General features: G+C 38.3%; 1 long non-coding RNA gene across 1 annotated transcript; it reads left to right on the top strand.

Moving 5' to 3' along the window:
• Positions 1-6139: 6139 nt before the first annotated feature.
• Positions 6140-10583, top strand: LOC133535032 (uncharacterized). The gene is made up of 4 exons (XR_009802131.1): positions 6140-6414; positions 6947-7024; positions 9454-9525; positions 9642-10583. It is a non-coding gene; the product is annotated as an uncharacterized LOC133535032 (long non-coding RNA).
• The last annotated feature ends 2562 nt before the right edge of the window (positions 10584-13145 follow it).

Raw genomic sequence — 13145 nt, 5'->3', positions numbered from 1 at the left:
TAACTGTATCAACATCTCATTTGGATCATTTCCTTACTGTCTAATAGAGGTTGTATTATATGGCTTTAATTAGAAGTGTTTGGAATAACAGCGTTCCACGTCCCAAGAGCTAGCTTCTGTAGCCGAGGATCGGACCGCCAAGTGCCCTGCCTTCGGTTGCCGCCCAGCTCACAATGCACCCGACCTCTATGGCCCCTCGGAGTCTTGTTCACGAGTGGGGGAAGAGTGGATCGTGAGATCGACAGGCGGATCGGTGCGGCGTCTTCGGTAATGCGGACGTTGTATCGTTATGGTGAAGAAGGAGCTGAGCCGGAAGGCAAAGCTCTCAATTTACCGGTCGATCTACGTTCCCATCCTCATCTATGGTCATGAGCTTTGGGTCATGACCGAAAGGATATGATCACGGGTACAAGCGGCCGGAATGAGTTTCCTCCGCCGTGTAGGGGTGCTCTCCCTTAGAGATAGGGTGAGAAGCTCTGCCATCCAGGAGGAACTCAAAGTAAAGCCGCTGCTCCTCCACATCGAGAGGAGCCAGATGAGGTGGTTCGGGCATCTGGTCAGGATGCCACCCGAACGCCTCCCTAGGGAGGTGTTTAGGGCACGTCCAACCGGTAGGAGGCCACGGGGAAGACCCAGGACACGTTGGGAAGACTATGTCTCCCGGCTGGCCTGGGAACGCCTCGGGATCCCCCGGGAAGAGCTAGACGAAGTGGCTGGGGAGAGGGAAGTCTGGGCTTCCCTGCTTAGGCTGCTGCCACCGCGACCCCACCTCGCAAAAGCGGAAGATGATGGATGGATGGATGGATGGTATAACAGCGGTATATGAAAACGATGTTACTAATGCTGTTACTTTTACCGGTAACGAGTAATCTAATAACTTTTATGTACGCTACAACGCTGTTACGATGCGTTTTATGTAATGTGGCATGCTACTTTTGATGTGATTGTATGTCAACAAGACAGCGTTAGAAGCACAAAAGGTTTAGTGCAGGTAATATCTTATTAATAATGAAAGCAACCCCCGGAAGTAATTACGAACACGATATCAAATAGAAAGAGGCCTTATCCACACGCAAACAAAAACATTCAACAGAACTATCTTAACTGCCACTGCTAAGCTAAAAAATACAGCTGAACTATTCTGCTATGTCTGGGCGCTGACGTCCCACTTGGCAAAAGGCACAGCTTTTTAAAGGCACACACACACTCTGCTCTCGTGAAATGTCTCTCAACTGCATATGCTAGATATTTAAAACTTTTCTTTTTCAAGTAACACATTAATTACAAACCCCGTTTCCATATGAGTTGGGAAATTGTGTTAGATGTAAATCCAAACGGAATAATTTTTTTTACAAATAATAATTAACTTAGAATTTCATGGCTGTAACACGTGGCAAAGTAGTTGGGAAAGGGCATGTTCACCACTGTGTTACATCACCTTTTCTTTCAACAACACTCAATAACCGTTTGGGAACTGAGGAAACTAATTGTTGAAGCTTGGAAGGTGGAATTCTTTCCCATTCTTGTTTTATGTAGAGCTTCAGTCCTTCAACAGTCCGTGGTCTCCTCTGTCGTATTTTACGCTTCATAATGCACCACACATTTTTGATAGGACTGCAGGCCGGTCAGGAAAGTACCTGCACTCTTTTTTTATGAAGCTGAACACGTGCTGAATGTGGCTTGGCATTGTCTTGCTGAAATAAGCAGGGGCGTACATGAAAAAGTTGGCGCTTAAGTGGCAGCAAATGTTGTTCCAAACAGATGGGTAACTTACAGATGTGTAAGTTACCCATGCCTTGGGCACTAATGCACCCCCATACCATCACAGATGCTGGCTTTTCAACTTTGCGTCGATAACAGTCTGGATGGTTCGCTTCCCCTTTGGTCCGGATGAAACGGTGTCGAATATTTCCAAAAACAATTTGAAATTTGGGCTCGTTAGACCACAGAACACCTTTCCACTTTGCATCAGTCCATCTTAGATGATCTCGGGCCCAGAGAAGCCGGCGGCATTTCTGGATGTTGATAATTGGCTTTCGCTTTGCATAATAGAGCTTTAACTTGCACTTACAGATATAGCAACAAACTGTATTTAGTGACAGTGGTTTTCTGAAGTGGGCTTCACGGTGGCAGAGGGGTTAGTGCGTCTGCCTCACAATACGAAGGTCCTGCAGTCCTGGGTTCAAATCCAGCCTCGGGATCTTCCTGTGTGGAGTTTGCATGTTCTCCCCGTGAATGCGTGGGTTCCCTCCGGGTACTCCGGCTTCCTCCCACTTCCAAAGACATGCACCTGGGGATAGGTTGATTGGCAACACTAAAAATTGGCCCTAGTGTGTGAATGTGAGTGTAAATGTTGTCTATCTGTGTTGGCCCTGCGATGAGGTGGCGACTTGTCCAGGGTGTACCCCGCCTTCCGCCCGATTGTAGCTGAGATAGGCACCAGCGCCCCCCGCGACCCCAAAAAGGGAATAAGCGGTAGAAAATGGATGGATGGATGGGTTTTCTGAAGTGTTCCTGAACTCATGTGGTGATATCCTTTAGAGATTGATGTCGGTTTTTGATACAGTGCCGTCTGAGGGATCGAAGGTCACGGTTATTCAATGTTAGTTTCCAGACATGCCGCTTACGTGGAGTGATTTCTCCAGATTCTCTGAACCTTTTGATGATATCATGGACTGTAGATATTGAAATCCCTAAATTTCTTGCAATTGCACTTTGAGAAAGGTTGTTCTTAAACTGTTTGACTATTTGCTCACACAGTTGTGGACAAAGGGGTGTACCTCGCCCCATCCTTTCCTGTGAAAGACTGAGCATTTTTTGGGAAGCTGTTTTTATACCCAATCATGGCACCCACCTGTTCCAAATTAGCCTTCACACCTGTGGGATGTCCCAAATAAGTGTTTGATGAGCATTTCTTAACTTTATCAGTATTTATTGCCACCTTTCCCAACTTCTTTGTCGCGTGTTGCTGGCATCAAATTCTAAAGTTATTGATTATTTGCACCAAAAAAACGTTTATAAGTTTGAACATCAAATATGTTGTCTTTGTAGCATATTCAACTGAATATGGGTTGAAAAGGATTTGCAAATCATTGTATTCTGTTTATATTTACATCCAACACAATTTCCCAACTCATATGGAAACGGGGTTTGTACTTAATTTAATAATTAATTACATTTATGAAAGAGTAATTCTGTTTGTAATTGAATTTTTTGTCAAGTAACGACTATTATTATTCCTTTTTAAAACAGATATTCCAAACATTGTTAATTGATAAACTGTTTTATCAGGATATGGTGTATTTGCTCTTGCATCAATTTAAAAAGGTTCTTTTGTGGTCGAGTACCGAGGGAAGTTCATCTCAAGACATGAGCGGGACAAGAGACAGAAACCCTCTATAAATATCTTTACTATTTATCTGGCATTATATGCTCATAATGTTAACAACAAAAAGTGCTGATAATGTTATAATTAATAAGTTCTAACAATTTTTTTCTGTGTTTTGTTGCAGACACCAACTGTTGATGTTCTATCTCAACATTCTCCAGATTCATGTGAGCGATAAACCGACTTCATCCCTCCAACAGGTTATTACTTGACTATTTTACTATCCATCCATCCATCCATTTTCTACTACCTGTCCCTTTTTTGGGGTGGCGGGGTGTGCTTGAGCCTATCTGAGCTGCATTCGGGCGGAAGGCGGAGTACACCCTGGACAAGTCGCCACCTCATTACACGGCCAACACAAATAGACAACATTTACACTCACATTCACACACTAGGGCCAATTTAGTGTTGCCAATCAACCTATCCCCAGGTGCATGTCTTTGGAGGTAAGATGAAGCCGTAATACCCGGAGGGAACCCACGCAGTCACGGGGAGAACATGCAAACTCCACACAGAAAGATCACGAGCCCAGGATTTAACTCAGGACTACTCAGGACCTTCGATTTGTGACACACATGCACTAACCCCTGTACCACCGTGCTGCCCTATATCTGCTAAAAACTTGACACAACCTATACTTCAAAAGACATTTAATTCTTTTAACCTCTCACAGATCAGTTTATATGACAACATTTTTTAAGGGTACATCCATGTTAGTCAGTGTGGAAATAACAACTCATGTTTAGCAAAACAGGAGATGTTACAGGTCAGCAACATGAATTCTGTATGTGATCACTTGTCATGTACTCATATTGTTTGAACTAAAAAAGACTTCAGTGTGTTTCATATAAGGTCCTCATATTTTCTGAACCACATTAGTGTGTGTTACAATGTTTAATTCAAAGCTTTAAAATGAGTGTTTCAATCCAGGTCCTCATATTTTCTGAACCACATTTTAGTGAATGTTACATTCTTAAATAATAGTCTAAGAGCTAAAACGCTATAATAATCTTTACTGTTTATGTAGAATTATATGCTCAGAATATTATCAACCAAAAGTGGTTGTTAATGTTATAATTAATTAGTTCTGACATTATATTTTTGTGTTTTGTTGCAGACACCAACTGTTGGGGTTCTATCTCAACATTCTCCAGATTCAGATGTGAGCGATAAACCGACTTCATCCCTCCAACAGGTTATTACAAGTCTATTTTTACTATATCTGCTCTAAATGTGACCCAACCTATATTTTGAAAGACATTTATTAATTTTAATCTCTCACAGATCAGTTTATTTGACAACATTTGCGTAAGGGTACATCCATGTTAGTCAGTAAGGAGTTTGGAACTCATGTTTAGCAAAACAGGAGATGTTACAAGTCAACAACATACATTCTACATGTGACCACTCGTCATGTCCTTATATTGTTTGAACCAAGAAAGACTTAGGTGTGTTTCATAAAAGGTCCTCATATTTTCTAAACCAGATTAGTGTGTGTTACAATGTTAATGTCCAAGCTTTAAAATGAGTGTCTCAATTCAGGTCCTCATATTTTCTGAACCAGATTTTAGTGTGTTTTATATTCTTAATTAATTGTCTAAGAGCTGAAACTCTGTAATAATCTTTACTATTTATCTGGCATTGTATGCTCAGAGTTTTATCAACAAAAAGTGCTGATAATGTTATAATTAATTAGTTTTGACATTATATTTTTGTGTTTTGTTGCAGAAACCAACTGTTGAGGTTCCATCTCAACATTCTCCAGATTCAGATGTGAGCCATTAACTGACTTCATCCCTCCAACAGGTTATTACATGTCTATTTTTACTATATCTGCTCTAAATTTGACCCAACCTATATTTTGAAAGACATTTATTCATTTTAATCTCTCACAGATCAGTTTATATGACAACTTTTTCGCAAGGGTACATCCATGTTAGTCAGTAGGAAGTTTAGAACTCATGTTTAGCAAAACAGGAGATGTTACAAGTCAACAACATAAATTCTACATGTGAGCACTCGTCATGTCCTTATATTGTTTGAAGCAAGAAAGACTTAGGTGTGTTTCATATAAGGTCCTCATATTTTCTGAACCAGAAAATGTGTGTTACAATGTTAATGTCAAAGCTTTAAAATGAGTGTCTCAATTCAGGTCCTCATATTTTCTGAACCAGATTTTTGTGTGTGTTACATTCTTAATGAATTGTCTAAGAGCTGAAACTCTGTAATAATTTTTACCCTTTATCTGGCATTGTATGCTCAGATTTTTATCAACAAAAAGTGGTGAGAATGTTATAATTAATTAGTTATGACATTATATTTTTGTGTTTTGTTGCAGAAACCAACTGTTGAGGTTCTATCTCAACATTCTCTAGATTCAGATGACAGCCATAAACCGACTTCATCCCTCCAACAGGTTATTACATGTCTATTTTTACTATATCTGCTCTAAATTTGACCCAACCTATATTTTGAAAGACATTTATTTATTTTAATCTCTCACAGATCAGTTTATATGACAACTTTTTCGCAAGGGTACATCCATGTTAGTCAGTAGGAAGTTTAGAACTCATGTTTAGCAAAACAGGAGATGTTACAAGTCAACAACATAAATTCTACATGTGAGCACTCGTCATGTCCTTATATTGTTTGAAGCAAGAAAGACTTAGGTGTGTTTCATATAAGGTCCTCATATTTTCTGAACCAGAAAATGTGTGTTACAATGTTAATGTCCAAGCTTTAAAATGAGTGTCTCAATTCAGGTCCTCATATTTTCTGAACCAGATTTTAGTGTGTTTTATATTCTTAATTAATTGTCTAAGAGCTGAAACTCTGTAATAATCTTTACTATTTATCTGGCATTGTATGCTCAGAGTTTTATCAACAAAAAGTGCTGATAATGTTATAATTAATTAGTTTTGACATTATATTTTTGTGTTTTGTTGCAGAAACCAACTGTTGAGGTTCCATCTCAACATTCTCCAGATTCAGATGTGAGCCATTAACTGACTTCATCCCTCCAACAGGTTATTACATGTCTATTTTTACTATATCTGCTCTAAATTTGACCCAACCTATATTTTGAAAGACATTTATTTATTTTAATCTCTCACAGATCAGTTTATATGACAACTTTTTCGCAAGGGTACATCCATGTTAGTCAGTAGGAAGTTTAGAACTCATGTTTAGCAAAACAGGAGATGTTACAAGTCAACAACATAAATTCTACATGTGAGCACTCGTCATGTCCTTATATTGTTTGAAGCAAGAAAGACTTAGGTGTGTTTCATATAAGGTCCTCATATTTTCTGAACCAGAAAATGTGTGTTACAATGTTAATGTCAAAGCTTTAAAATGAGTGTCTCAATTCAGGTCCTCATATTTTCTGAACCAGATTTTTGTGTGTGTTACATTCTTAATGAATTGTCTAAGAGCTGAAACTCTGTAATAATTTTTACCCTTTATCTGGCATTGTATGCTCAGATTTTTATCAACAAAAAGTGGTGAGAATGTTATAATTAATTAGTTATGACATTATATTTTTGTGTTTTGTTGCAGAAACCAACTGTTGAGGTTCTATCTCAACATTCTCTAGATTCAGATGACAGCCATAAACCGACTTCATCCCTCCAACAGGTTATTACATGTCTATTTTTACTATATCTGCTCTAAATTTGACCCAACCTATATTTTGAAAGACATTTATTAATTTTAATCTCTCACAGATCAGTTTATATGACATCATTTTCGTAAGGGTACATCCATGTTAGTCAGTAGGGAGTTTGGAACTCATGTTTAGCAAAACAGGAGATGTTTACAGCCGGTTTCTGCAGCGCTGTTTTCATTGATCAAAGTATTTTTTCGGTGGTCGTGTTTTTGGTACATAACTTGTAAATAGTGCGCAAATAATAGGCTATATATATATATATATATATATATATATATATATATATATATATATATATATATAAATACATTCAAACCCCGTTTCCATATGAGTTGGGAAATTGTGTTAGATGTACATATAAACGGGATACAATGATTTGCAAAGAATTTTCAACCCCAATTCTGTTGAATATGCTACAAAGACAACATATTTGATGTTAAAACTGCTAAACATTTTTTTTGCAAAGAATTTAGGGATTTTACCATCTAGGGTCCGTAAAATTATCAAAAGGTTCAGAGAATCTGGAGAAATCACTGGACGTAAGCGATGTACTGCATTAAAAACCAACATCAGTGTGTAAAAGATATCACCACATGGGCTCAGAAATACTTCAGAAAACCACTGTCAGTTACTACAGTTGGTCGCTACATCTGTAAATGCAAGTTAAAACTCTACTATGCAAAGCAAATGCCATTTATCAACAACACAGAGGAACGTCGCGGGCTTCGCTGGGCCGTGCTCATCTAAGATGGACTGATGCAAAGTGGAAAAGTGTTCTGTGGTCTGACGAGTCCACATTTCAAATTATATATGGAAATTGTGGACGTGGTGTTCTCCGGAACAAAGAGGAAAATAACCATCCGGATTGTTATAGGCGCAAAGTTCAAAAGCCAGCATGTGTGATGGTATGGGGGTGTATTAGTGCCCAAGGCATGGGTAACTTACACATCTGAGAAGGCACCATTAATGCTGAATGGTCCATACAGGTTTTGGAGCAACATATGTTGTCATCCAAGCAACATTATCATGGACGCCCCTGCTTATTTCAGCAAAACAATGCCAGCCACGTGTTACAACAGCGTATCTTCGTAGTAAAAGAGTGCGGGTACTTTCCTGGTCCGCCTGCAGTCCAGACATGTCTCCCATCGAAAATGTGTAGCGCATTATGAAGCGTAAAATACGACAACTTAAGCTCTACATCAAGCAAGAATGGTAAAGAATTCTACTTTCAAAGCTTCAACAATTAGTTTCCTCAGTTCCCAAACGTTTATTGAGTGTTGTTAAAAGAAAATGTGATGTAACACAGTGGTGAACATGCCCTTTCCCAACTACTTTGGCACGTGTTGCAGCCATGAAATTCTAAGTTAATTATTATTTGCAAAAAAAAAAAAGTTTGAGTTTTAACATCAAATATGTTGTCTTTGTAATGCTTTCAATTGAATATGGGTTGAAAAGGATTTGCAAATCATTGTATTCAGTTTATATTTACATCTAACACAATTTTCCCAACTTTTTTGTATATATATTAGGGCTGGGCAACGATTAAAATTTTTAATCGAAGTTAATCGCACTATTTCTCTTATTAATCGCGATTAACTGCATTGTATACGCAAAGCCCAATAATGAATTCAAAAGTAGTGTGTAGTGCACCTTTATTGGAATATTCTCCCACATGAACAAAAGCGCCAAAACATTTGTTGTGCAAACACAATTTAAATCAGTCCTTGTTAAACAGTAGCAGTTAAATAGCATATTTTATGAAAATCAACTCCAAAAATGTAAATACAAACATTTAAGCTTATTGCCACTGCCAGGGTATTTAAGTTATCCTGTTTGTTATGGAAAATAAATATAATCTACATACAAATCTCTGAGCCACAATCATAACATCTGAACAGGCAATTCCTGAGGTAACAGCAGAAACATTTTTTTTTTATCAGGGATCTTATGTTTAAAAAACTTATATTATAGGTAGTGGGCTGTTTTAGGGAATTTTTGATCAAATTATCCTTAGTAGCAATATTAATAATGTTGTGTTTATTCTGCGTAGTGCACTTAAAATAATTATGACCATATCTGTTTGCTTGGTGCTTTGATAAACTGAACGCATATACATGGTACTATATTGTAATGTTATGAGCCAGGGAAAAAAAGAACTACCCTACCCAGCATGCAACAGGAGTGACGAGCATGCGCGGTAGCCCGGTATAGGTTGTGTCGCCATGACGGCATCTTGTATGTTGTGATATGCACGCTCTGAAAGCAAACGTTAAGAACTCAGCCAACACTCCTGGTCTGCATTATTCATAAATGGACAGACAACACATATACTCCGCTGCTTCACAAAGCACAATATGTTAAATGTTTACTTTTACAGTTTTCTAATTCTTCCTTTCAGATTGACAGCAGGACAAATCGCTGGAAGTGGGTATGTCTCAAGCTTCTTCCACTTGGTCCACTCCAAAGCGGGGTAAATAAATAATCCACATCATTTACTAGAATATTATATTACGTTTTGCACCTTTTCACTGTGTTATAGTCATTATTCCTTCAGTAAGAAATTGTATTTTGTCTCCTTTATGACAGCTGCAAAGGGGAAGAAGTGGAAGCAGTTGAATGACACATGTTGCATTTTGTAACTGGCAACAAAGTACCAGGTAAAAAAGATTGTGAAGCCTCCCTCCATAAAGAACTAGTAACTCTACAGGACAGAGATTGGCTTGAGATCAAGTACTACATCCATAACAGAATTATATTTAAAAAAGGAAAAAAAAATGTTTTCCCACATCTTCTGTGGTAGTTTGAGTATGTTACCAGCAATTAAAAAAGCAAAATAAACAGCAAGCGTTTTGTATTTATTCCAGATCATTCTTAGCGACAAAATCCACAAAAACAATTCAGTTACACTTAATCGACAATTACATTTTTACCCATGTTTCTTTTAAACTCTTCTTGGTTTTAGATTACAGTAGCATGGGATTGGGATTTTTTTTTTAAATGACAACACATCAACTAAACCAACTCAGGTGGTTTTGTTAAGTCTCTGATGTCATTAGCCTCATATGTCACATGAACCTGAAATCTTAAACACTCTGTGACGTCATGGTTGTCATATTTCACAAACTAGAAATCTTAAACACTCTGTGACGTCATGGTCATCATATGTCACATAAACTTGAAATCTTAAACACTCTGTGACGTCATGGTCATCATATGTCACATGAACCTGAAATCTTAAACACTCGGTGACGTCATGGTCATCATATGTCACATAAACTTGAAATCTTAAACACTCTGGTCTTCATTTGTCACCTAAACCTGACAAGTCCTCATATGTACCATAAAAATCAGGTTCAGAAAAAAACAAAAGAGTTGCAAAAATCTCAATAGACCACTGTGTTTCTAAAATTCTGGTTCACTAACCGTCTGAGTCCCAGGCCTGTAGGACCATTGGAAAGGCATGTCCCCATATGTCACGTTTTTGTCATAAGTCCTCATATGTCACCCAAACACGTATGTGTGTGTGTGTGTGTGTATGTGTGTGTGTGTGTGTGTGTGTGTGTGTGTGTGTGTGTGTGCACAGTAAAAAAAAGTGGCTCTTGGTCTCTGACTGGTTGATCACGCAAGAGAATAGCGCTATATAAATACACTTCACCACACAACCCGATTATTTCCATCTTATTCACTTAATCCTATCTACTTCAAATGTTCATTCTTTAATACATGGCATCTTTTCTTTTCTCATAGTTCCCTTATTAGTGTGATCTTTGTCTTGTCAGTTTTTGCTTGTTTGTTTATGTTAGACTCCTAATTGCTGTCAGCACTGGCTGTCATTCAGGGAGAATATAATGAATGTTCGCGTATGAACAATAATAATAATACACATGCCAAGGACCGGACCAATTGTTTTGGTTGTTTGTCACAGTGCTAGACATGTGGGACATATATGGGAAGGCAGAAACACAAAGATAGAGTTGTTTGTGAGTGTATTTTGAGCCCCATTACACCCGAGTATGTGCTGAGGGTGCAGGTGGCCCAGCCAGGGAAGCACCTATCAATCTGCACCATTCTCTCTGCACATTTATTCATCAGCTCTTTAGGATGACAATGACCGTTCCCTGCTACTATCTCCTCCATCTCGTCACATAATCACTCCATCAACACATCCATCCGAACACCCGTCCAGCAATTCATCTCCACGTCCATTTATATGGCAATCATTCAGCTTTTTGTCCATCATCTCCCCATATCCTTTTATTCTATATTGTACGTCCATGCTACCTTTCAGTAGCTATAGATATATATATATATATATATATATATATATATATATATATATATATATATATATATATATATATATATAAATATATTTTATACACCCCAAACCCTGCCACCCCCGTGCGTCGGTAAGGTGGGCGGGGTTGGGGGGCACGGGGGTGTAAAATATATTCAGGAAGTGTCATGAATACAAAGGATTATGGGTATTAGTTGTGTTGAGTTTATGTTGTGTTACTGTGAAGATGTTCTCCCGAAATGTTTTTGTCAATCTTCATAGCGTGGCGCATATTAGTAAGTGTTAAAGTTGTGTATAACACAACCGTCAGTGTGCTCTGTATCACCCAGTATGCCTTTCAATCTCATATGTGTGATTGCGGAAGCTGCACACAACATGTTGCTTGACCAACAATCGGTTCCTACATGTTGTTGAAGGTGTCTAAGACAATGGCTTCACAGTACGCCCACATTCATGTTATCAGGATGAACGTTAATGAATAGTCGCGAGAACATTAGCGGCTCCAATTGACTACATTACTCAGTGAAACAGATTTAAATAGCTCTGTGGGTGGTAGAGGTGGCCAACATCTGATGTAATTCAGCGGGCGGATGGCGGGCGGATATGGTCCCGCTAAAAAGTTGTTTCGGGTGGACGGCGGGTGGATGACGATTTTGGTGACGCGGATGTGGATGATATAATTGCCTATCCGCGCATCTCTAATAAATACATATATATATATATATATATATATATATATATATATATATATATATATATATATACATATATATATATATATATACAATATATATATATATATATATATATATATATATATATATATATAGTAACAAGGGAACTTGCATCTTTTGCTGGAATTTTGCCGTTATTCACAACCTCTACGTAAGAAAATAACACATACAGTACAGGCCAAAAGTTTGGACACACCTTCTCATTAAATGTGTTTTCTTTATTTTCATAACTATTTACATTGTAGATTGTCACAGCAAAACTAGGAATGAACACATGTGGAGTTATGTACTTAACAAAAAATATATATATATTAAATAACTGAAAACATGTTTTATGTTCTAGTTTACTACTTTGCACACTCTCTGCATTTTCCTCATGAGCTTCAAGAGGTAGTCACCTGAAATGGTTTTCACTTCACAAGTGTGCTCGACTCTATAATATATATGGTCTGGATATTAAAAGGGACTTTGAATGTTCCAGGATACCAAAACATGTTGGACAATTCCATGCTCCCAACCTTGAGGGAACAGTTTGGAGTGGGACCCTTCCTCTTCCAAAATGACTCTGCAAAAAGACATGGATGATAGAGTCTGGTGTGGATGACTTTGACTGGCCTGCACAGAGTCCTGACCTGAACCCGATATAACACCTTTGGGACTAATTAGACAGGGAGACTGAGAGCCAGGCCTTCTCAACCAACATCAGTGTGTGACCTCACCAATGCGCTTTTGGAAGAATGGCTGAAAATTCGTATAAACACACCCCGAAACCTTGTGGACAGCCTTCCCATAAGAGTTGAAGCTTTAATAAATGCAAAAAGTGGACCCACATCATATTGAACCCTGTGGGTTAGGAATGGGATGGCACTTTAAGTTCATATGTGAGTCAAGGCAGGTGGCCAAATACTTTTGGCAATATAGTGTAAGTGTTCTTGTTTTACATAGGGATTGTGAATATTAGACAACATTTTTAAAAAGTGCATTTCCCCTTTGAGCAGTCATTAAAAATTGTCCTGCATGAGTCCGGCGGCCCACAAGTGCAGCCCTAATGGAGACGAA

Source organism: Nerophis ophidion, linkage group LG02 (assembly GCF_033978795.1).
Source record: "Nerophis ophidion isolate RoL-2023_Sa linkage group LG02, RoL_Noph_v1.0, whole genome shotgun sequence".
NCBI classification, from domain to species: Eukaryota; Metazoa; Chordata; class Actinopteri; order Syngnathiformes; family Syngnathidae; genus Nerophis; species Nerophis ophidion.
The sequence above is the reverse complement of the archived record's forward strand: the minus strand, read 5'-3'. Positions and strand labels throughout refer to the sequence as shown.